The following is a 25,853-nucleotide window of genomic DNA, read 5'->3' as shown; positions in this document are numbered from 1 at the left end:
ATATTATATGTAAGAATAATATGTTTCCCTATTATTTCTTAAACATGTTGGTAAATTTTGTTATGAGTGGTTTGATGAAGTATTTGTCTGCCTAATTTTTTTTTTTTGTGGAAAATAGTGTACTTACATGGAGAAAGGTATTTGAACCTTCAGTGGGAAATTTTTCCATAATACCAATTTTTGCTCTTCTTTTAATACCATATGTAATTCCAATTTATACAAACCTGACATGTGATTTGGTACCTTATGTGTTACAGTTGTACTATTAGTCCATCCAGTCAACAAAGTTTTATTTTGAGTTTTCGATATAAACTGTTCTTGGTTTGGTTGATAATTCCATTTAAAGAAAATTTTAGTTGCCAGGCATGGTATTTCAAATTGATCTTGGCCTAGTTTCATTCTTTTTCATACCCAAGTTATTTTTGTTTGTAAATCTTTAGCTTCAATAGGCAAATTTGAGTCCAATCCCAATGCAACATTTTGATTTACACTAACGGTTTGTGTTTCTTGTGGTGAAACAGTTGTGATTCAGTTTGGATGGCAGCATTCAAGCAGAAGTATAGGATTAGTGTGGTTGTGCTTTTGCATTTTTTCTAGTTTCTGTTACTGGGATGATTGTACTGGCTTTCTTGCGCAATTATTGTTTCTGGTTGCTGCACCTGTGGAGAAATATTTTTTTCCAGCAGTTTCAACTGATTTGCATAGTAGAATTTATTAACTTTTTTGTTTCCCTGTAAGTTTCTAATTTTATACACAGAGGTATAAAATGCCTGTAACAGGAGGGCACAGCAGTGAGCTTGGGGAGGCGCTAAGGGACCCAGCAGGAGCTGCTGTAATCAGAGGGTTCAGCAGTGAGCTTGGGGAGGTGCTAAGGGACCCAGCGGGGGCTGCTGTAATGAGAGGGTGCTAAGGAACCCTGACAAGGCGCTAGGGGACCCTAGTGGGGGCTGCTGAAAATCCTGAGTCACTAGCTTTGGTTCACTCCCCCAGGATCTCATGGAGAAACTGATGATGGAGAACCGGTACACCCCTCACCCCAACAGTGCCATGCAGTGTAAAGCTGGGGAGATAGCAGGTTTGAGGGGGTGGGGAAGGGGAGTGTCAGGGGAGGCCAGGGGCTTTCCTGGGTGGACCTTGTGGAATCAGAAGCTCTTGGAAGCAGTGTGTCTCCTCTTCCTGTGGAATCAGCCTGTCTCCTCAGGCAGAGCAATTCCTAGCCCCTCCTGGCTGCACCCCTGTGGTGCTAACGGTCCAACTGCTTCTGGTGCTTGTATAAGGCACTGCCATGCCCAGGGCTGGGGGCCCTGGCGTATTCCTGCTGCAGGCAGGCTACACCCTCCTTGCTCATTCTCACTCCTGCTTCCACACACCCTGTTTGATTGCTTCACACAATGCACAGTCAACCTGTGGAACTCTTTGCCAGAGGATGTTGTGAAGGCCAAAACCATAATGGTTCAGAAAAGAACTAGATAAATTCATGGAGGATAGGTCCATCAGTAGCTATTAGCTAGGATGGGCAGGGATGGTGTCCCTAGCCTCTGTTTTCCAGAAGCTGGGAATAGGTGACAGAGAATGGATCTCTTGATGATTACCTGTTCTGTTCACTCTCTCTGGGGCACCTGGCATTGGCTGCTGTCAGAAGACAGAATACCGGGCTAGATGGACCTTTGGTCTCACCCAGTATGGCTGCTCTCAGGTACTGAGTCTATTCACAAGAACATGTGGCCTAGTCCATTGATGGCATAAACTGTGTTCAGGCACAGCATAAGATAGAAGCATAACTTGGTCTCCAATTTCCCAAGCATTGTCTCTTTGATTCTTATTAAAATAGGTTTTTCTTTTTATTTGAATTTTTCCAGTTTGACAGCTACCTGCAAGTGGATCTCATTTAAATGTTTTTGTAATGCTTGCAGATAGGATTTTAGTTTGATTTTCTTTAGATTTGTGCCACTGGTATGCCACAATAGATATTTAGGCATTGGTATAGTTCGTTCAGTTATTACCTCAAATAGTGTATGAGCTGTGGAGTTGCCCTGAGTGCCATTAAAATGAGCAGAATCAGGGTATTCCTATTGTGTCCATTGACATCTACCTGTTTTCGCAGCATGAGTTTGATGGTGCGATTTGTTCATTCTACCATCCCTGATGATTGGGGCCTGTATGGAATATGCAATTTTTGTTGCACTTCCAACAATCATAGGCATTTTTGGAACACTTGTCCAGTAAAATGTGTTCCTCTGTCTGACACTACCCTAGCAGGGAGTTCCCAGCAAGAAAAGACTGGTTTCATTAAGAGTTTTGCTGTAGCCAAAGCAGTGTTTGCTTTTAAAGGAAATGCTTCTACCCATTTAGAGAACGGATCAATGATGACCAAAAGGTACTGGTTTCCTCTGAGTTTTTGATAAAGGTCCCACAAAATTAATTTGCAAGTCTTGCCATGGACCTTTATACATTTGAGATATTAAGGAAGCATTCTTTTTTGTGGGGATAGGATTGTTTTGTTCACAGACCAAACAATTTTCACAATACTATTGCACATCTGTTTTCATGCATGGCCACCAACCCATGGAGATGAGGTGCTGCATGGTTTTATTTACCCCTTGATGTTCTCCCTATGGTGTGTCATGGACCAGGTAGATCATTTTCCTGCACAACTGGGATGGGACTACCCACACTGGAAAATGCTCTTTGAGATACATCAATATACCCTTATTTATATATAACTCTGATTTGTACTTTTGACAGGGAATCTTGTGATAGAGAACTTCAAGCTCTGTTTGTTCTCTGCTTTTGACAATTGTCTGCTTCTTTGCCTGCAAAGCTTTTAGATCTGGTACCCCCATGTTGAATTGCTCTTTTGCTGCTCCGACTGGGGTCAAATTTGAATTTGCCACGAAATCTATTTGCCTGGGTTTCTCTCATAAAATTCCACAGGCTTCTTTTTTGGCTAACAAATCAGCATGATGATTTTCCTGAGCATATGGCACTATTTTACTATGAGCTTGCATCTTTTGAATTATGCGTTGCTGTTCTGGAGTGGATACTTGTACAGACAGTTTGACAATGTATTGTAAAAGTGATGCATATTTAAGTTGAGCTCCATCTGAGGATGTAAATTCATAAGCATCCCATCCTGGTAAAAAAAAAAAAATCTGTAAGTGAATTACATCCCCAAGCTGATTCTGAAAAAATAATTAAGGGGTGCTTCTCTGTAGTAATAGGTTTTGGCACTGTTACAATATACTGCTGCAAGTTTCACATATTGAGCAGGATGTGGAGCATGCGAGTGTGATACTTTCCAAACCATATCAGTTTCCCTTGGATTTACTTACCCACTCTACCAATGTCCAGATTATTTGATTTTGGAGGGATACCATAATTTCCTTTGATTATGATAGCTGGATTCATCAATGAAAAAGCAATAAGATTCTGTGATTATGTGGGATGGCATTAATGTGAAGAATTGATTTAAGAGTTTCTTTTGATCTACATTTGGACACACATGATGGTTTTCAGAATATAACAGAGCCTCTGGCAATGGAGATTGAATCTGTACCGGGGTCACTGTTGTATCTTTGCCCTGCAATAACAAGGTACAGTGTGCCAGTTAAGCATTAGACACTTGTTCATCTTTGACTTGATTAGAAAGCAAGAACATAGAATGCACGACTGTTGGATTTAAGACAATCAAAGATGAAAAATGTTGGATTGCCCAGTTGGTGGATAACAAGTACTTCTTGCAAGTGGAATATTTAAGTTTCACTGGACCCATTTTTCTGGAAGCATATGCCACTGGTTTGATTGTTCCATGTTTCTCTTGAGAAGCTACTGCTGCAAGTGTAGTTGTGCTCACAGATACAGCTAGATGCTATGGTTTGCTGGGATCTGTGGTGATCAGCACAGGTGCCTGCATTATTGGTTGCTTAGCTTGATGAATGCATTTACATACTGTTCAGACCCAAGCAACTCCCTTTTTCAAGAGATTATAGAGTGGACCTGCAATGTGAGCAAAGTTAGCGATGATGTGCTGACAGTATTCTGCTAAGCCTGAAAAAGAGCGTAAAAAAGTTATGTCAGTGGGCATAGGCAATTCCCGAATCACATTCACCTTCTGTTGGGCAGGTATTCGACCTTCTTGTGACTATGTGATGCCTAAAAAAGAAACTTCTGAGACCATTAGTTGTATCTTTGTTGTGTTACACTTCTTCCTGCTTTCTTAGCACTGTGTCAAGGATGAATCCCAACTCTGTCACTTTGAGAGCAGAAGTGGGGGCCCACAAAGATTTAAAAAATTAATACTTGCCACTCCAGGCTTGTATTACACTCCCAAGGTTACAGCTTTTCTCTGACCTTGGCTTGGTAAATGCTGCCACCACTCAAATGCAAAAAAGCCTCCTTTGAACCCAGGAAGGAGCACTTGGGAATTCCTTCCTGTGGGGTACCCTCAAGCCCTTTCACCCCTCCTCCGGGGAAGAGCTGAGAAAGAAAAGAAAGGAAATTAGCTGTGGCTACCAGCTAATCAAACAACATGCACAAACCTCTTAGGACACACAAATCCAATCCTGTTCTTTTAAAAGGGTACATTTTATTAAAAACAAAAAGAAAGAATATACATCAGGAACTTAGACTTTTGCTAGATTTTAAAAGAGCAATTCCAGAAATCAAGCATGCAAAATAGCTTTCTTGGGGTTTCAGTTTAAAGGTTACAAGCAAACAAAAGCATCTGGGGTTAGCACAGAGGAGATCCACAAGCCTTAAAAAATAAACAGAAATAAACCTGATTGCTTCTAGCTAAACATTCTGATTTACTTACATCTTTGGGTTGTTAAAAGTAGTTCTAGATATGATCTGGCTCAGACTCTACACAGCATTTCTGCTGCCCCATCTCTTCAGCCCAGAGAACAACAGACAAAGGGAAAGTTTCTTTCCCAATTTTAAAAGTTCTAGCCTTCCCACTGGCGCTTTTGGTCAGGTGCCCAATCCTTTTCTTTTACCTGTGGGCTTGTTAACCCTTTACAGGTAAAGCAAGCAGAGAACAGACACCAAGAGGGATTTTACAGCTAACTGGCTCACTGGGTGTTCATCAATGGGAGCTACTCTCCTCCCCACCCCCACCCCCTTCATGAATCACGCACTGTAAGGTCTGGCCTGATCCAGAAAAATATATTGCTTCTGTGGGGGGAAATTTCCTCCTGAAAATTTAACAGTTACATCCATCATTTCACATTCACACTTGTATTTAGCAAAAGCATCAACATGCTTAGTTACTAATGCCTGCACATTAGTTCTCCCTTTTGCAATGTTTTCTATGATATACATTCCTGGTTTTGGTACAGCTGAAACAATGTCACAAATGGAAATGAAAACAGGTTGATTGTCTAATGCCTGTACTGTTAAGCATAGCAAGCGATTGGTCAAATCTATAATGCATCCATGTTTCCTCAGAAAATATACTCCCAGTAAATTGTAGGGTTCTTTCAAATTTGCTAGTGCAAAGACATGTTTGTTTGGGTTGTTTTATGTCCCCTATTTCTGTCACTACTGATTTTAATAACTCAGCTGTGATCTGGTTACTTGCAAATGTTGCTAACACTCTGGGTTGTCCTGATGATAAAGGGGATGATTTTGGATTTTTATTATTGATTATGCTGATTGAGGCTTCAGTATCAATAATAAATAAAAAATGGCGGCCCCTCACCGTTGTTGATACTGTGGGTTTCCCATTTACATCTTTTTCTAAAGAGGCTACAAATGTGCGTGGGGCCTTTTGGTGTCACCCATTCTGTTTTTTCTGGATTTACATTTTTCTCTGCTTGGTGGTTCTCATACTCCACACATGGAGTTGAAATCTAGGATACCAGTTCAGTTGTTATGGCAATGGGTTGAGGTGGGGTGTGTTGGTTGTTCAACATCCTGGAATTCATTTGCTGCTGTATTTTTGGCATTTCACACTTGTGAGAATCTAGTGTTTTCCTTATTTGATGGAGTTCTTTAATAATTATGTCCATTATAGGACTCGGGGGTCGATAGGTCAGGCTTCTCAGGTGAGAGCGGTAACGATTCATGTCAGTCATGAATTGTTTCCTGCTTGTGGTTGGTGGAGATGGTAAGGAGCATGTCCCAATTCCTTTATTCGTGTTTCTAGGGTCATAGTATCTGGGATTTTGAATTCAAGGACATCGTGGTTTGCCCCCCCCCTCCCGGTTATGATCTGATTTTAATATTATTATCCAACCCTTTTAGACCAGGTGATTGTCCTTGTGCCATATTTTGTGGGCCTTCTACTTTAATTACTGGCTTACCTGAGGCTTCTTGAGCAACTGCTATAGGAGAGTGAGTTCTTTTGGAACCTTTCTGTTGGGTTTGAATATAGGCTTTAGACAACAAGTCCAGCACTTCTGGAAGAGTGCTCCCGGGGTTGACATGCATTATTACTTTACCCCAAACTGCTTCTAAAGAATTGTTAACAAGCAAATTAATATACTGTGGTTCTGTTTCCTTTCCAGGCATTTCATTAGATATCCAAGCTGCAGAAAGTTTATTATGAAATTCATGCAGTGAATCACCATCACGTTGCTTCATGTTAGCTACCAAAGTAACTCCTGGCCTGGATGCATATTTCTTTCTAACAGTCGCACAGTGTTTTTGAATGATTTTTTCCCTTCTTGAAATTTTGGTGGCAATGTATTCCATAAGGCTCTGTCTACAGTTAACTGTAGAATCTTATCCAAATTCTCTTAATCTAACAGCAACAGTTTCACTATTGTTTCTAAATGTGCTGTGTGGGCAGCCACTGGATCTCCTTTTTTCATCAGCCCTACCATTTTTGCAATGGCTTCTAAGGTTTTTACATGTGTTACCATGGCTGTTGGAGAGACATGATTACTGGATTCTACTGGTTCCAAATTAGAAATTGATTCTTTCTTCTCTTTCATGGTTATATTGGGGAGTCTAGGTTTCTTTTTCTCTAGAGGAATTGGTATCTCCCAAGTTTGGGCAACTTTAACGGTAGATAATTTAGATGTAGGGTTTTTCTGTAACCCTTTACATTTTCTTTTTCCTTGGGTAGGTGCCTGTACCTTCGGAAGGTCTGGCACTGGCATAGGTTTCTGTGGAGATTCTGATTTTGGCTCTAAAGTGGCTTGGGGTACAGTGGGCACATCAGATTCAAAATGAATTGTTCTTTTCATTATTCCTTCTGACTCAGTTGACTTTGAGATATCAAAAATACTTGCTGGAATTTCAGGTTGCAAAGACTTTTGTCTTTCCTGAGAGGTTCTGATATTTAAGATTGCCTTCTTACAGGCCTTCACAGCAACTTTTATAGTTCCCTGAGTTTCTTGTAACAAACAGCACAATTGCGGATGGGTTTGTTACATGTCTGGCTTACTCATTCTTTGTCCCGCTTTCTTCTCACTCTCACGACAGCTACTAATTGCTGTTCATTTCATTTCTTGTCTTAAACCTGCAATATTTAATTTCTTATCAAAACTTCCATCAAAATGTTTTACAAATTGCTTCACTACTGACGGTTTCTTCAAATCCTCCATTCTCTCTCTCTGAATCGTCTGTGTCTGATACTTCCTCTATTCTTAGCTCTCCAGATTGTTCAGTTTCCTGTTGTTCTTCCTATCTGAGTTTAGCTCTCAATCTGGTAAGTAGGGGTGAAATTCTACCTCCATGTGTTGTGGGTTCTTCTTCCACAGGTCCCACCATAGCTACTGGAATATCTGAAATTATATTTACAACATATACAGGTGGCAACTCCCAGGGGTGGCAGGTTTGTAGAAATTTTGTTGGTGCCTAGAATGCCCAGAGACCGCTCCCCCCCAACTCCATCCCCCACCTGCCGAAGGCTCTGGGAGGGAGCATGGGGGACAGAGGGGAGGATGTGGGAAGGGGTTGGGGGGGGTGCAGGCTCTGGGAGGGCGTGGGGGGTGCGGTGCTTACCACCTCCTAGGCAGGGTGGGCCAAGGGGCCTCCATGTGCTGCTACCCCCAGACAATGCCTCCACAGCTTCCTATTGGCCGCAGGGGCATTTGGAGCAGGACACAAACCAACCCTGCCCAGGGGCCGCAGGGAGGGGCTGGCAGCCATGGGGAGCGAGCAGGCAGGTGAGTGGAGGCCCCGGGCTGTTTTAAATGGCCCAGAGAACACGGACAGGGGGGCACCCGGGGTGGAAGGTGGGGCCAAGAGAGAAACCAGTGCTGGAGCCGGGCCTGTGGTACCTGGGCACCGGAATATTCCTGGTGCACAGGCACCACGGGCCCAAAGTAGGGCTGGCTCCAGGCACTAGCGCAGCAAGCAGATGCCTGGGCGGCTAATGGAAAGGGGCGGCACGTCCAGCTCCTCTACTGCCGAATTGCCACTGGTCCCTCAGTCCCTCTGGGAGGGTAGGACCTGCCACCGAAGAATGAAGCAGCGGCAGTAGAGCGCCAATTGTGGCTTTTTTTTTTCCCCTGCTTGGGGCAGCAAAAATGCTGGAGCCGGCCCTGCTCCAAGGACATTTGTGGGTCTGTTAAAACGCATTCCTGAACAGATAATTTATTCTGTTCTACACTTTCCTTAGAAAAATTATAGGAGGCATTTCTTCCTTGCTCCTGATAAATAGAGGGATTTCTCTATTTGAGAAGGGCTTGTGGTGCTTACTTCTCCTGTAGCTGTTTTACAGCTGGAGTACACCGAGAGGAGGGGTGGTGACCAAGGTAACCCCACAAAGTTTTACTTGATCCTCTGTTGGCGATGCAGTCCAGAGGAGTGTAAAATTCATGGAGCTTATTAACAGATTTGAGGAGTTTATGATTTGCAGATTATGGCAGAATATCTGATTCTCTCTGCCACACCTGATAGGGTTTCTACCCATACGAGAGTGCTAGGATCCTTTTACACAACTGCGGTCTCACTATTTTTTTCCCCTGAGCTCAATTCTTACAACATTAGACAGGTAGACAAACAAAACAACATAAAATGCAAACAAGCATAAGCGAAAGCAGGAAGTCTCCATTTTAGTTCATTATGACTTTTGAGCTATATATATTTTTTTCTCAAACTTTTGTTTCTTACTGATTTTGTGTGATTTCTATGGCCCTGCTATTGGACACCAAATCTGTAGCCTTTTATTTTATTTAAGATTAATCATACTTCAGTGGGTTCGGCTTTGGCAGCTAGAGTTTTAAGTTCAACAAAGTTACCTCTGTTTGTTTTAGATTTTGAGTTCATAGGAATACATGAAACCATAGGCAAATAACACATACATTTACAAGAGCATTTACCTTTTATCAATTTTATTAAAGTTACCGACAAAGCTATAAATGTTACAGCATATACAGTTCCTAAAGATAAGTATAATGGACCAGTTATACCTACAGACATACTCACATCCTCCTAGATGGTGTTAGTCTGTTGGCCCTTTCATGGATTGACCATCAATATGGGAGTGGTTCCTGCTGGAGTTCCCCTAGAAAGCTCAATTTTGCTGTTCTGTGCAACCTTTTTTATATTGTGAGTTTGTCTATACCTACATTCTGTGCATGTATGTGAAAGTGTCAACCCTCTTTCTCTTATTGGTTTGTGTCCCCTGGAAACACAAGGGACCCCGAATTCTATAGGCTGGGTAGGTTTTTATTAACATTGACCACCTTTATTCTGAGGTTAGGGCACGTGTTAGAGACAATATTTGTTGCCACAGCATTTTATAATTTAAATTCAATCTTCCTAACTATACTTTTGTAATATTACTGGTTGGTACTTCTTTTCCATCATCTTTCGGGTTATTTCTCGGGCATTGACTTCCACCATTATTTCTTGTCTCCAAGGCCCAAAATAGCTAAGCTAAGGTCTTGCAGGCCTCAACCTATGGGTTTTTGCATTTCAGCTTGTCTTACTAATGTCTACCACATAGTTCCTTTAAATACTAATCAATCTTATACTTTTATAGTCCTACAAATTAACTCTAACATACAGTGAATATATGTAATATAACCTAACATCACATGATAAATGAATAAATGGATACTGAACTAAAATCATTGGCTTGCATGACTTATTTCCAGTCTGAATTTGTGTAGTTTCAACTTCCAGCCACTGGAACATGTTATACCCAAATAGCCCATTAGCAGGTATTTGTTTCCCCTCGCAGGTACTTATAGACTGATCAAATAATCCCTTAACTACCTGTTTGTTAAGCTAAATAAATCAAGCTCCCTGAGTTTATCACTAGAAGACATGTTTTCTAATCCTATGATAATTCTTGTGGCTCTTCTCTGAATCCTCTCCAATTTATCAACATCCTTATTGAAGTGTGGGCACCAGAACTGGACACTGTATTCCAACAGCAGTCACACCAGTGTCAAATACAGAGGTAAAATAACCTCTCGGTTCTTATTTGAGATCCTCCTATTTATGCATCCCAAGATCCCATTAGCTCTTTTGGGTACAGCTTTGCACTGAGAAATCATATTCAGCTGATTATCCACCCATTACCCTAAATCTTTTTCAGAGTCACTGCTTCCCAAGATAGAGTCCTCCATCTTGTAAGTATGGCCTATGTTCTTTGTTCCTAGATGTATACATTTACATTTAGCTGTATTAAAATGCATACTATTTGCTTGTGCCCAGCTTACCAAATGATCCAGATCACTCTGTATCAGTGATCTGTCCTCTTCATGATTTACTACTCCCCCAGTGTTTGTGTCATCTGTAAACTTTATCAGTAATAAGTTAGGGCAGCTGGGGCTGAACTGGCTTCTATCTGCCTTAAGACTGGGGTGTGCAAAAATGGTTTAAAAACACATTTTCCCTCATCCTTTCCAGTTCTGTGCTAAGTCTGGGACAAAGGGACTACTAGTGTAAGTAAGAAACTGTGTGTGTGTGTGTGTGTGTGTGTGTGTGTGTGTGTGTTTTGCAGGTTTGGGCCCTTACATTTGTCTCATTTGTTCATTGTTTTTCTCTCTTTTTCATTTTCCTGCTCTATTTCTAATCTTTTTTCAGAATTTTCAGTTGTTTATTTATATCCTTCCATTACCAGCTCTTCTCTGTGATCTATTTAACCTCTGGTTTACTTTTATTTTTCACTTCCCCTTCAGGGTTTTAATGTATTTATTTCATTTCAGTTTATTTCCCTCTTTCTGCCTCTCTTCCATTATAATAATTCGTTAGGAATATTTTATTTTAATTATTCTTTTATTACTGTTGCCTCCCTTAGTTACGGTGCCTTTATGTTTTTTTATAGAACTGTGTCTATGGATTTCTTTTCCCCTGTTAAAATATACCCTAGAAAGCTGGGCACATTTGAAGAGTAACTGCCACAGGATGGCAGTTGGAAAGGTCTGAACACACTGCAGGCTAAACTAAACCCCACCAGGGTGTGTGTGGCAAGAAGACAGGAAAGATTAAGGGCTGAGGGTGTTTCTGTTTATGATCCCACCCCAGCTCTGGACACCTAGTAATTCATAGGGGCCAATTCAGAGTCAGCTGGGAGGGGAAGAGCCTGGTTGGTTTGGGGGTGTGAGCTGCCCCTCTTGCCCATTCCCTGAGGGCAATGGGGCAGTCTGCCTCCTTTCTCCTTAGGGTGAGGCAGGTTCCTTGCTCCTGCTGAGACAGGTCCTTCATCCACATGGAGCCATGGGTCCCTGCCCCATGGTAACTATGTTCATCTGATTGGAGCCCCCATGGCCCAGCCCTGCAGCTGCTGTTCCCCCTGTGCCCCGCAAGGCCAGAGGTCACTTCGCTTGGTGCTTGCACAAGACTGGGTGTGGGGTGGGTACATGCCTCTGACATCCCCAAGGTGGGGCATAATGTGTGACAGGGACCCAAAGTGAGGGGCAATGGCAGGAGAGACAGGGCAACTAATTGTATAGGATGTGTGAGCGTAGGCTGCGTCTGTTCAGTTCAATGGCAAATCTTTCCCCCCAAGTTTATACTGTCAGAGATATTTGTATAACAAGACATTTGTTTCCACTCATCTGCTCCCTGTTGCCCACATGAAACAGTGGCCTGTTTGTGATGTCACATTGGTTACTGTGGGCGTGTTAATGTTTTGATACACTTCTGTTAGATGATGTCAGCAAGTTGCATAAGGGGGAACAAAGACTTTTCTGTTAAGATCCTGGTGTTTTTCAGCTTGCTTGTTTTCTTGTGCTTCAGTGAATGCCTAGAAGAGTACATCTGGTCATTTAAAAGGCCACAGAAACACATATGCTTTAAAGGTAAGCCTTCTATTGCTGTGTTACTCATAGTCAAACAAACTAGTTATCTTTCTGTGAGAAAGGGCAGTTTAAATTAAGTTAGTAAAGCAGTGACCTCTCATGCACCTCAGCTACTTGATGCCAATATGTTGCTGTATTTGTCTGTAACTAATTTAACCACAGAATCCTGGAAATTAGCAATGAAAAGGGCCTATTGTGGAATCGTGTCCATTAGCCACTGCCACGGCAAGATTATACCCTGTGGTGCATAACATTTTCTAGTTGTGCTTTAAATGTCTCAAGCAACAGAACGTCTCTTGGGACACTGTTGCCCAGCCTGAGTAATTTCACGGTCAAGAAGTTTTTCCTGGTAGCCACCCTAAATTTTCTTAATTTCATCCCATCATTTATTTACCTACAGTAGAACCTCAGATTTACGAACACCTTGGGAATGGAGGTTGTTCATAACTCTGAAATGTTTGTAACTCTGAACAAAATGTTATGGTCATTCTTTCAAAAGTTTACAACTGAATATTGACTTAATACAGCTTTGAAACTTTACTATGCAGAAGAAAAATGCTGCTTTCCCTTTTTTTTTTTTAGTAGTTGACGTTTAACATAGTAGTGTACTGTATCTGCTTTTTTTGTTTTGTTTTTGTTTCTGCTGCTGCCTGATTGTGTATTTCCCGGTTCCAAATGAGGTGTGTGGCTGACTGGTCAGCTAGTAACTCTGGTGTTCATATCGCTGAGGTTCTACTATATTTTATTATTTATGACTTTTTTGCACAGCCCCTATTGCCATGGCATCCTTTGCATCTTAATAGCATCTCAATTAGAAACAACCAATTTAAATCAGTAATATTGTAGTATCTACAATGATACTTCATTAAAGATCATTGTAAATTCACGATGGCTAATTATACTACCATTTTGCCACCCTAAGTCATTTCTCACTATCCTTGATGCTTAACCACTTCATCTTCAAATATTTATAGATGGGTATTACAATTTATTTAGTCTTCTGATAAACAAGCAGTTCTTTTAACTTTTCCTCAATAAACCTCAGCACCATAGCCATTTTTGTATTATTTGAACTGCTTACTATCAACCTACATTTTTCTGGTTCTGAGGTGCCCAGGGTTGAATGCAATGCAGAACAGAATGCAGTATTCCAGAGAGAGTCAATTTATTTTGTTCATTAACTGTTTTGACAGTATCCTGATCCTGTTGTTCTAGTTTCCTTAGGTGGAGCTTGGTCCAGTCATCGATTTTCTTTGAGTAAGGTGACAATTGGGAATTCTGGTTAAAGGTACCAATTTTGTAAAAATATATTTTGTGTTATAATTCATATATGACAAGTGATACTACTTTAAAATGATAGTGTGTGCAATTACTGTTTAGAGACAGTTACAAAATAGTACATCTCTGCCCCAAGGAACTTACTACCTGAAGGCCCAAACCTTGATGTGTATAGTCCCAACCTAATGGGACTACGTACATGAATAAGGATTACTCATGAAATTGGGACTACTTGTGTAATTAAGGATAGGAAGGACCATCTTCTGGTTACTCACTGGACTGGGAAACAGGAGATTTGGGTTTATCTCTTGGCTCCACCCTTATTGATAAGAGCTTGGTCAAGACACTTAATTGCTCTATGCCTCAGTTTCCCCATCCATCAAAGTCAGATATGCCCTTTCTGTCACCTTTTATCTGTCCCAGGGACAGAGACTCTCTCTTACTCGGTGTTTTACAGTTCTTACACAATATGACTGTCATCTCATGGTAACCCTGTAGCTACTATATTACAAATAATAAATAGAGCTAGATGGAAAACCACATTTCCATTTCACAGGAAATATTCACTTTTTGACATTTGTTTTTGTTCCGAATCGGAACAAAATATTGAAGTTTCAGAATTTCTCTCAGAATATTTCCAACTTTTTTCTACTTTGGAACTTTTCATTTAGATAAAGTTGAAACTTAATATAAAATATTAAATACTAAATTAATATATATAAATGTTATAACATTACAATGAAATGGAACAAAAAGAGTAAAAAACCAAACATTTGTACATTATCAAAACCAAACATTTCAACCATATTGAAATGAAACAAGAAAGTCAAAATAATTCATTTTAACATTTTCTTGTTGAAAATTCTGTCTAAGTCGCCATTCCAGTGAAACATTTTGATTTTGGCAAAACTCCATTTTCTGATGAAAAATTATTGTGTTGAAATTTCTTTGCCCAGCTTTAATGATTAATAATATTAATTTCCTGATAAAGACTACATGAAAATGGAATTAAGGTTGAAAATACATAGCAGTAATTTAGGATAAAATAAATTACATTGGGAGGAATAGCTCAGTGGTTTGAGTATTGGCCTGCTTAAACCCAGGGTTGTGAGTTTAATCCTTAAGGGGGCCACTTAGGGATCTGGGGCAAAATCAATACTTGGTCCTGCTAGTGAAGGCAGCGTGCTGGACTCAATGACCATTTGGGGTCCCTTCCAGTTCTAGGAAATAGGTATATCTCCATTAATTTATTTTAATTTTATTTTAATTGTCCCAAAAGCTGGCATTTTAAACTCAGGAAATTAAGAATTATTATTAAACTTCAATCCAAATGTGTTAAGGTACGGACATTAACAGTTAGGGCACACTGAAACACCTTAACTCTATCCTGTAGTGACACCATCCAAAAAGCATATGATTTTGATTAAGACATTTTAGTGCTTGTGGTCCCAAATTAGATTATGGTACATTGATTTTGAAAGATGCATTCAATTTTTTTCTTTTCTCCTAATGGTGCCACTACAGAACAGATTTAAGGTTGTCTGGATGCCCAAACTGTTCATTTCCACATTTTAACATATTTGAATTAACATATAACATTAAAAGTAGTCCAAAGAAAACCTTTTTGGGGAGAAAAAACTTTTATGAGGAATCCTTTATGTAACCTACAGGAACATAAAGGTGACAATCACCACCAAATAGCAACTGGAGTCCTCACAAGTATAGCAGGATGCACCAAGATGCATTTAGGGTTGTGTAATATTTTAGGATGTATAGTCTTAATGTTTTCCCAGGCTGCTGGTAGAAAGAGCAAGACAAAAATAAAGGACCCTGACAACTCACAATATATGTCTGTCTCAGTTGAGGGGGGCGGGGGAAACAATTATTATGGTGGTTCTGCCCCCGACTTTATTGGGCTGTCAAAGAAATCACATACTCCCAGTGTTGGGATCCCAGAGGAAGTGGCAGTGAAAGGGGCCAACAGGTACTGAGGTTGAGCAGAGTTGGTTCTAGTTGTGTACACACTGTACCTCCCAAGGCAGTCAACAAGCAGCAGGAGTTGACCTCAGCATTGCCTGTTGGCATCCTGAGAGGTTATGTGCACCCTCAGAGTGCCTGTGAATAAGACCTGGATTTTTTTATGCTGTTAACATCATATAGTCTTCCTGCCTTACTAATCTTCATTGTTCCTTATCTGGAGTCATATTTTCTTGTAGTTTAAAAGCCAATGTCCCACACTTGCTACTTAGCATAGTTCTATATAGATAAATATCTGAATTCAAAACATTCTGGGGTGGGAGAGAGTGGTTCTAAAATAACTTTTGTTTCACCCAAGGCTACACATGTGACTTGAGAACTGTATTGCATTAAATTGTTTTGTAAAATATAGGAGTTAGAGTTGCTTTGCTGAAACAACTTTTTTTTTCTGAATAGGAATTTTTCTTAGGAAGTAAAATATATATAAAATATCTTTTAACAGAACCTGCCCAAATTAACTCCTATTTTCTAACTGTCTCACTAGGTTCAAGATGGCAGATTGCAGCTGCATAATGTGGGGAATATTTTGGCTCATCGTCCTGGTGTTTTTTGGCTGGCCCTTAAGCATTGCCTTGGGTGGCCTCTATGGATTCCTCTCCCCTCTGACTACCTTAATAGGACTGGATGACTTCAGTGAAGCACTACTGAGGGGAGTAAATCTGGGGAGACAGTGTGCTAAGAATGTACAAAATGGCAAGCCCCTTTGCTGAGGAATAAAGACAAAATTACAACTGACAAGCATTTTATTGTGTACTGCACTGGATTTCAGAGTTATTCTATTAACCTTAAAATGTTTGCATTTCAGTACAAAAGTTGTTTGGTTCTTAGATAATGTATAAATGGCACTTGATAATCGCTGAAGGAAACTATAGCAATGCTGCTGTTTGTCTTTTAAAACCATTCTTCCTGTTTCCGCAATGAGTAATGATGCTGTCTTTACTTATTTGTGTACACGAATTGAAATGAGAGGGAAGCCAGAACTGAAACTCTAGACCTAAACCTCAAATAAATGTTAGGATTAACGGCCACGTTAACGGCCACTTCAAAACTTGGGTTCCAAACTGTGGGCACCCACATTTGAAAACATTGTCCCAGAGCTCAAATCAGTCTAATGGGCCTAATCAAGAGACGCCCACATTTGGAAAGATGGGAATCTGTATTTGAACCCTGTTTGGGAGAATGTTTGGATCCTGAATTTTATTTGGCCTCGTTATAAAATATGTGAAAGTTAGATTGGGCGTTCTTGTCAGATCACTGTTTCATTTTCGTATTTATTCATCCATGTATATATTTACATTGATGCATAGCTTAATTGTTTATAGTAGTCATTAGCTTTCTTTCCACTTTACCATTTTGTTTAATGCTAATTTACTAGGCATATTTATGATGGCAACTTTGTTTGAGAGTTTGCTACACTGAAATATTAATTTCAAGTATATTCATAAATCAGTTGTCATAAATACAGACATTAAAGTTTCTTTTGCTTTGCCATTTTCTTATTTTATGATACACTAAACTGTAAGCTTGAAACATTATCCAACCAGTTGTCAAGAATCTTTAAAGACATGCTAAAATTTATGGAAACCGAGTGTTCTAAAAGTTTTCATTCTGTCTTTATATAGCCTATCTTTGCTGGATATCTCCTCTCATATTTTTGTTAGAGTGAACATTTTATATGGAACATTATCTTTGGGTTTATAAGAGCTTCTCTGTTCCTGCTGCGGACATTAGTTGGATGTTACTGCATGGGGTATTCATTACATGGCAGGGTGAAATTGGCTATATGCTTACCCGTGCATTTCCAGTAATCTCTTAGAGACACGGGCCCACCACCACCACCACCACCTCTGAAAGCCAATTGCCCGATGGTTAAGGATGTGGCAGACCCATGTTCTAGCGCCTTGTAGTGACTTGGATCTGGTTTTCCTACAGCCCTAACCTCTGGACTAGTTGCTATTTGACCAGAAGTTCCAACCTGGAATTGAGAGACATTCTCAATGAAATTTTAATTGAAACCAGTAAATTTCTGCAAAATTTCTGATTCAATGAATTAACATTTTCTGATGGCAAATTATTTTGTCAAAAAATTCCTGGCCAGTTCTGCTTTGGACCATTACTCTGTGCTACAGTTTCTCTATCTGTAAAACGGGTATAAACAATATTCCTTCCTCTGACTGGGGTGTTCTGAAAAGAAATCTATTAATGTTTAGCGCACACACTATACTGATGAGTAGATCTGGGCAAATTTTTTTCAGACGAATAGTTTATTTGCTGAATGATGCAGTTTTGGGTTGACTGAAATTATTTGTAAAATAATTTCAAAAATACTTTCTTGGCTCCAAAAATAAAATAAAATATATGCAAACGCCCCACACAAAAATTAAATAAAAATTTTCTTTTGCATCAAACAAAATGTTTCATTTTGACCTGAAAAGATTTTTTTTTTCCATTCAGCCACCAAACTGAAAAAAATCAATTATTCACTCATCAGTAATGATAAGTGTCACAGAAATCTTATAAGGAAATAATCTGTCTTCAGAGCAGGATTGGAATAGTGTGGGACACACTGGATGATAAGGATAAAACAAAATAGTGCATAGCTATTCTTTCTTTATACACTGAATGAGGTAAGGGTCCTGAGATAAAAATAGTATGTGACCATGTAATTATAGATTGTATCATAATTAGAGCTGTGCCATTTTTTCTGGTGAATAGTAAATTCACCAAAAGATTTTTTTTCAGCAAATGATTTGGCTAATTTGTGGCCAATTTATGGAATAGTTTCATCCAATTTTTTTGTGTTGGGGACTGAGGACCCCATTACAAAATGGGGCTGCTGGTGGTGCCCCTATATAACTTACAGCTGGGATAGGGGAGATCAGAGATTCAATGCCCTCCTCTGCTTGACGCAGAGACTTGCATCTCCTATATTGCAAGTGAGCTAACCTCTGGCCTACGGGATGTTCTGGGGTCAAGTCTCAGTATCTCCTGTTAAAGCTGTATAAAAATTGGTCCTTTGAGCAGGGATCTCCCACATTTCAGGAGAATGCCCAGGAGAACATCTATCACCAGCACCACCACCCTTCTCCTGGTGTTTTGTGAATCTAGCTCTTCAAAAATACTTGCAAACAAAAGGTCTGGGTGCACTGAAATGTTTTGTTTGACCTCAAATGAACTCATTCCATTTGCCAAATGTTTTGGAATTTTCAAATTTTGTTTTGAATTTTTATTTTTTGAAACTGCCAGTGAACCAAAAATTCAATGATTTGCCTAGCTCTAATCCTAATGTACACCTACAAGAGGGTCTGTCCAAATTATTTTCTTTCCCCCTCCTTCACAAAATCTAAATTTTCGATGGGAAAGTCAAAATGACATCTCCTTGGCTTTGTCCTCCCGGAAGGCGCTTGTCCATTGCGCTTTCCGCCTGTAAACAGAAAGTGCAATGGACAAGTCCCTTCTAGGGAGACGGTAGAGGCTGAGTGCCCCAACTACCTTTTGAAATATCAATTCCAGGGTCATTTTTTGGAAAGAAATAAGCCACTGAACACGAGTGTAATGAAATTTGCCTCCCAATCATAACTATAGAAACTCTGTCATGTCGTTTCCGATCTAGGTACAGCAATAGCATTAACTAGTAAAATGGACTCTGAAGTGTATCAGAGTGATTTGTACATTGCAAAGTGAATATATGATTGATACAATCAAAGTTGTTTTGTCCTGGGGATTTTGAAGCACTGATTATTTCCCTCTTCACTGCTACTTCAATTACATGCTTTCTCTGTATTATTGGGCACTACTAATGTCAAGGCTATGTCTGTGACATTGCCACAAACTCTCCTGGAACTCAGCCAGGCTCAGAGTTAGAGTGCTGAAGGAGCTATGCAAAAGATCTAGAATGGTTCCCTGTGGTTCTTTTCCTCTCTATCAGCCTTGGGTACAAATTAGAGGATGTTTACAACTCTAAACTGAAATGAAGCTGCCAAAATCACCCTAGAGTTCAATGGAACTGCTCCTGTGAGTAAAGATACATCATGCATGTTTGCCAGATTGACTTTTAGTTATTCTTCCCTTTCTTTTCCTTTACTTTCTTCTTTCCTATTCTATTTTTTCTTTCTCAATTTATTTTCCTTGTCTTTTTTCTTTTACATTTCTGGATGTTTTTTGTTTGTTTTTTGTTATTTAACACTCACCTTTCCTTATTATTATTTATATCTCCTATTACTCTTTCCTGTAAGATTTGGTTGTCCTTTGGCTGGCTGGCTTTCCTTTGGCGATCTCACTTATTTATTTGATTTTTTTTTCTTTTATTCTCTTCCATCATTTCCCCTCGCCCCATTATCATCACCTCCTTTAGTTTACTGAATTTCCAGCTGTAGTTATAAAACTGTATGTATGACGTCACACCAGCATAAGTGACAGAGGGGAAGCTGCTTGTGCCTCCCCTACGGGGGTCAGTGCAACTCCTCCATGCAAGCTAGGGCAGACCTAACTACTGTACAAGTTGCAATAGTCCCTATGTGGTGTTGTAGGGGTGCAGAATTGTCACAGTTCAGCTCTGCCTCACTACACCCCAGTCCACCACCTCCTTCCTCTGGCTCACATCTCCTGCACTTCCACTCCCAGATCATTCCTGGGAGGCTGTTGTTGAGGTGGCATAGAGCCAGCTCTGTGCCAAGGACAGGAGTGTTCTGCACTGGGGGGTATTACTCAGGGAGTCTTATATCTTCCCTAAGCAGTGCAAAGGGGCTTTAGTGTGAGGTAGAGTCTGGCCCAGAGAGTCTAAGTGGCTTACCCAAGGTCACATAGGATATCTGTTTCTGAGCTAGGTATAGCACCCAGGACTATACAAGGCAAAGGCAATATATAAAAATGAATATTAAAAAAACAATAACCTCACAGCGAGCTTTATTAAACATTCTATTCCAAGACAAGTCCACATATATAGCATTTAGCTTTTCTTTCTTCACCTCTCCTGCTTTAAACAACTAGGGATATTATCATGCAAACAAGAGCTTTTTTCCTTTACAGTTCATCTGCTCCTGCTGCCTATTCCCCTCATTAAGTCATAAGCCTGTTTGTGACATCATTTCAGTTGCTTTGGAAGTAGTGATGTTTTTACACCCCTTTGTAGGATCATGCTCAGTCAAGTTGCATAAGGGAAAACAAGGGATTTTGCAAGGTCCTTGTGATATTCGACTTGCTTGTGTGTTTATGCGTCAGTGAATTTCTGGATCAGAGTGACTTTTCATTAAGAGATTGCAGAAATCTCTCTGTCTTAAGGTAGGCCTTTTACTGATCTATTTTCCTGCTGTTACAGTATATAGTCAAACAAAGTATTTAACTTTTAAAGTAGAGCCCTACTCCTGCAAGCTGATCCATGTGGGCAAACATACCTGTGCAGAGAACCCCTGAAACCAGCAAGACCCTACAGATACCAAAGCCCACTCACACAGATCATTTTGGAGAATCTGGCCTGCCCTTTCTCACCACAGCTATTTGATACCCCATTCTCATATTCTTTGGGGAGACAGGATGGTCTAGTGGGAAGGGTATTGGACTTGGCCTCAGATTCAGGAGATCTGGTTATTCCCAGCTTAGACAACAGCTTCCTGTGCAACCTCACATAAATCAACTTAATCTGTCCTATTCTTTAGTGCCTCATCTGTAAAATGGATCTAGAACTTCCCTAACTCAGAGGGACTTGGGGAAGATAAAATCCATTGAATAATGGGGAGATGATTGCATGTTACAATGATAAGGGTTATATTAGTAGATAGTTACTAACTTTAACCACAGAATCAGGCCATTTGCTACTGTAGAACTATTATTTAAAGTACAATGTGTTCTAGCCTTGCTTTAAAGGTCTCAAGTGGTAGAGACTTCTTCCATTTTCTTTGGGAGACAGTTTCCCAATCTGATTGATTTTTTTAGACATCCTTAATATTCACCCTGTTGTTTATTTGATCTATTTATTGAATTTCACCCACTGCTTGTTGTTATGGTATTACTGCATCTGATCAACAAAACAGTCTCTCAGTCAGAGACAACCAAGTAACCCAAAGGAGTTAGATGCCCAATGCCTATTGAATTTCAGTGGATTTATGCCTAAATCCCTTAGCATCCTTTGAAAATGCCAACCTAAGTAATACACTTATAAGAAGATCCACAATGATACATAATTAAAGGCCAGAGTAAATTCATTCATTAATCACGGTAAATAACTACATGGTGTATATCACTCTAAATAAATGTTTCTCAGTTGTTAATGTTTAACCTCTTTAGTTACCTATAGTTAGTTATCTCTCCCCCTCTCTCTTAATCTTCTGATAGCAAAGCGCTTTTAGGGCCTGATCCAAATCTTATTGAAGCTAGTGAGAGTGTTTTCACATATTTCAATGGGATTTCTTTCTTACAAGCACAGGAATAATTTTTGTTGCTGTTATTTGAACCCCCTCCAATTGATCTACATCTTTCTGGTATTTGGGTGCCCAGAACTGAATGCAATATTCCAGGTATAGTAAGTCCATTTTTTGCTGAAGGCATTTACAGTATTCTGACTGTCTTGTCATAGTGTCTTCAGGTGGCGCTTTTCTGATCATCAATGCTTGAAAAGGGTGAGAAATCTCAGAAGTCTGATGGAAGGTAAGGACTTCTTGTTTTATTTCTAAGGCCCAGATCCACAAAGGAACTTAGGCTTTATGATGCTGAGCACCACAATGTCTAACTTTTCAGTGCCTGAAAAGTCACTGGTACAACAATGCAATCTGTTAGGCCCTCCCTCTACAGTGCCTGGGAAGAGATAGGTGCCTTAGAATGCAATCCACAAAACCCAGCACTCAAGGTAAGTCTCTCCGTAAGGTAGGTAATGGGAGCTGCCAATGAGAGGCATGTACTCTAAGCTGTGCCTCCTCATGGAGATGAGATGCACCTAAGTCCAGGCTGCAGGGAGGTGTCTATCTCTGACTGTGATCCACAAACCAGGGAAAATAGGCATTTGGCCACCTACTTTGCCTCTAGGACCTGCATGTTCAGAAGCTGCCTAACGCCACACAAAATTGCTGGAGGGAGTGGGCAGGGACAAAAGAGGAGGAACTCCCTTATAATCCTTAGCCCAGTGGTTAGGGTACTCACCTGGCTGTGGGAGACCCTGATTTCAGTTCTCCCCTCTGCCTGATGAGGAAAAGATGGGAGATAAGCACCTGGGCACCCAGACTGGGAGGCAGCAGCACATTTGTTCAGAGGCGGAAACATAGGCACACAGGGAACTCTTACTGCAAAAATGTAGGTGCCAAGTGAGTTTAGGTGCCTACAGAGTTAGGTGGCAGCTAAGCGGGGGGGGGGGGGGGTTGTGGATTCCAGCAGTGCCTAAAAGTGGGACTTGGTGATTAAATCTGAGGCCTGGTCTACACTGAGGGGGGGATCGACCTAAGATACGCAACTTCAGCTATGAAAATAGCGTAGCTGAAGTTGATGCATCTTAGTTCGACTTACCTCATGTCTTCATGGTGCGGGGTCAACTGCCGCGGCTCCCCCGTCGACTTTGGTTCCGCCTCTCGCAGAGCTGGAGTTCAGCAGTCGACGGAGAGTGATCGGGGATCGATTTATTGCATCTACACTACACACGATAAATCGATCCCTGATAGATCGCTACCCGCCGATTCAGTGGGTAGTGTAGACGTACTCTGAGACTTAGATGCCTAAGTAAAGTTAGAGTTAGTAGAGTTGTGGAGTTAGAACTTAAATGCTTTGTCATAAATTATATGTTATGGGTGAAACTATATTACAGACATAAGGATCTCTGACTTCAAAATAATCTCTGGTTTAGACAGCATCATAAGTGTTCACTGCTACTTGTACAAAATGGTACATCCCTGTCTTGAAGAGCTTAGAACCTAATGAGCCACTCCTGAAAATCTTTCCTTATGTAAATAGTCTTGCTGAAGCCAGTGGGAATTTTTGTATAAGGAAGGGTTTGCAGGTTCAGCCCTAAACACCTGATCTTGAGACACTGTCTGTTCCCATTGGCTCTAATAGGAGTTTTGAGGGGCTGATCCCTTCTCAGGATTAGAACCTCATGCAGACTGTGAATTCCAAATGCCTACCTCTGAATTAGAGCTGTTTGGAATCTGGGATTCTTGTTCAGTGAAATTTCAAATATAATTTAATTCCAGATGGGAACGAATAATTGAATTTTTGGAATTTTCTGCAGAATGGGAAGTCTGAGATCTCATTTTGAAAAAAACTGCAACCATACCCTGTTTCAAACTTTCTGAAACTTTCTCAGGAAAAAAATCATTTTTTTTGGATGTCTGGGAACTACCATGCATCCGACGAAGTGGGTATTCACCCACGAAAGCTCATGCTCCAATACGTCTGTTAGTCTATAGGACTCTGCTTTTACAGATCCAGACTAACACGGCTACCCCTCTGATATTTGGGAATGACCAGTGAACCCAAAATCAGTTCTACGTTGAGCTCTGGATGTAAGGGTTTAGAGTGGAGCCAAGAGAATCACTGAGACCAGAAAAGACCATGGGTATGGAGGACCAGATGCAATATAAGCATCTTCCCCAAGAATTTGTTTGTTACTTTGAAACTGTGTCCCCACTCAGCTGTGCAGCAGAGAGGTGGGAAGAAGGAACAAAGTGGAGCTGAACTGAGCTAGCCCACCCAGCAAGTGCCTCTGAGCACCTCAGAAACTTTCCCAAAAATTCAATGCAGTTTTAAAATTGGATGGAGTGCTAGTGTGGACAAAGTCCTGGACACCAATTTTTTTTTAATAGCAACTTTAAAGCAGATTTAACTACACTGGTTATAAACATACCTCCAGCAGCTGGAGCTGTGTACATGCAATGGCTCCACTGGTTTGAATTTTGGGAACGGTTTTCCCCTCAAAGATAAAACTGCTGAGAGATGCGGCCCAGATGTGGTTTTAAAACTGTTTTTTTCTTGACAGCTGGAAAGGATGAAAGGAATGACTTTGAGTGAGGGTGGGAGAGAGGAGATGTATGTGGAGTTGGTGATGGAAGAAGGGAGAGCTTGACAGCTTTTAAAATAAAAGGAAATGTACCAAATAAAAATGGCTCATTGTGAGATCAGAGGGCTAAGCTTTTTGGAAGAGCAGCAAGGATGAGCAGGGGTGAAAAGACAGTAAGAGGAGAGAGAGACCCCATTTCTGCATAATCATAATTATTTCTGGAAACTCAGTAATATCTGTATCTGATTACTTAGGCCAGGATTTTCAAAGCTAGGTCCCAAAAGTTGAGCTCTAAATCTAATGTTAAGTGTGTAAATATGGATTTATAAGCCCAGTTTTGAAATTTTGCCCTTAGTATTTACATAAGCACCTCTTCATCCAATGATGGAGTGTGAATGAACTTCTCAGAACCGAGGCCTAAATGGCACATACAGAAATGTGCACACAAATAACTGTTCTGTAAATCAGGTTACTGTGCTTACAGAGAGGGGTGTTGTCCATTATTTTGTATCATTTAGATACCAAGTGAGAATTGTTATATTGCATTTGGATCACCTTTACTGACTCAAATTTATTTTTTGCTATATATGATTAGCATAGAGAAAAAAAGAGTAGAAAGAAAAATGTCAGATGTATTTGGCACTAATCCAGATTATTTTGTAATGTTTCAGTGAGCGCTTTAAGACAACCTGCTTCTATCTGATGTGGAGTTTGCTCTGGCTGTTCATACTGGTCCTTTTTGCCTGGCCTTTAAGCATGGCCTTGGCAGGCCTTTATGGATTTGTCTCCCCTTTCATTACGTTGGTGGGACTTGATGACGTTAGCGATGCCCTGCTGCAAGGAGTAAATGTGGGGAGAGAGTGTGCTCAGAACGTCAGAAACGGCAAGCCCATGTGTTGAAGATGGCGCTGTCTGGCAAGGATTCTGCTGCTCACTCCATCAAATGTCACACCATCGTGTTCATCAAATGTCACACCATTGTGAATTTCTCATTTTTACACGGTGAATTAAAGAGCTTTTATTTCAATGTAAAAGGTATTTGGCAATTTTCACCCCCCCACACACACACTTAATAATCTATGAAGGACACTGGTTTAATACGACTGTTTTATAAGCTTACAGTGGAGGTTGTGATCTTTCATATCTAAACAATGAAATACAACATTCTGAAATATTGCCTGGGATTGAGGACAGGGCCAGGATACTGTGGCCAATCTGTGCTTTGATTGTGTTCCTATGGACTGGGGAATGGATTGTTCTCACCAGAAACTAAGCAGCCTCCATCCAACTGAAACTGCTTGTGCTCATTAGCTGGTGAGAAGATGTGATCAGATGTTTCTCCCTGGGTAACTGAT

At 40.5% G+C, this 25,853-nt stretch overlaps 2 long non-coding RNA genes across 3 annotated transcripts; both read left to right on the top strand.

Annotated features, from left to right (window-relative positions):
• Positions 1-11,369: 11,369 nt before the first annotated feature.
• LOC120405036 lies at positions 11,370-16,262 on the top strand. Of its 2 annotated transcripts, XR_005598334.1 has the most exons (4): positions 11,370-11,640; positions 12,145-12,206; positions 13,422-13,494; positions 16,006-16,262. It is a non-coding gene; the product is annotated as an uncharacterized LOC120405036 (long non-coding RNA). The 2 variants fall into 2 exon arrangements; XR_005598333.1 differs by lacking the exon at positions 11,370-11,640 and having other exon boundaries at positions 12,037-12,206.
• Positions 16,263-20,633: 4,371 nt separating this feature from the next.
• On the top strand, positions 20,634-25,532 carry LOC120405037. The gene is made up of 3 exons (XR_005598335.1): positions 20,634-20,801; positions 22,093-22,163; positions 25,170-25,532. It is a non-coding gene; the product is annotated as an uncharacterized LOC120405037 (long non-coding RNA).
• Positions 25,533-25,853: the final 321 nt, after the last annotated feature.

This window comes from Mauremys reevesii, linkage group 4 (genome assembly GCF_016161935.1).
Source record: "Mauremys reevesii isolate NIE-2019 linkage group 4, ASM1616193v1, whole genome shotgun sequence".
NCBI classification, from domain to species: Eukaryota; Metazoa; Chordata; order Testudines; family Geoemydidae; genus Mauremys; species Mauremys reevesii.
Note: the sequence above shows the minus strand (reverse complement) of the source record. Positions and strands in the feature narration are given on the sequence as shown.